Genomic DNA, 286 nt, shown 5'->3' with positions numbered 1-286 from the left:
GGAGACGAATCGTGTGACTGGAGTGACTGGGTTTAAAGGGTATACTGAGACACGTCTATTATAATCTCTTTTATCTATATAACTATATATCATTGTTACTATTTCAAAGACATTTCTTTCATTTCTATTATATCTATTACCAGTTCAGCAAAACCGTATATAGATTGGTGCCTAAATTCTTCACGTTTCAATATATAAAGGACTTCTTTGTTGGGCCACGCAACAGATAGACAGGTGAATAGCTTTATAGATATAGAGAGAATTAGCTATCAGAGATGTGGATTCT

Source organism: Penaeus monodon, chromosome 19, assembly GCF_015228065.2.
Source record: "Penaeus monodon isolate SGIC_2016 chromosome 19, NSTDA_Pmon_1, whole genome shotgun sequence".
Classification (NCBI taxonomy): Eukaryota; Metazoa; Arthropoda; class Malacostraca; order Decapoda; family Penaeidae; genus Penaeus; species Penaeus monodon.
The sequence above is the reverse complement of the archived record's forward strand: the minus strand, read 5'-3'. Positions refer to the sequence as shown.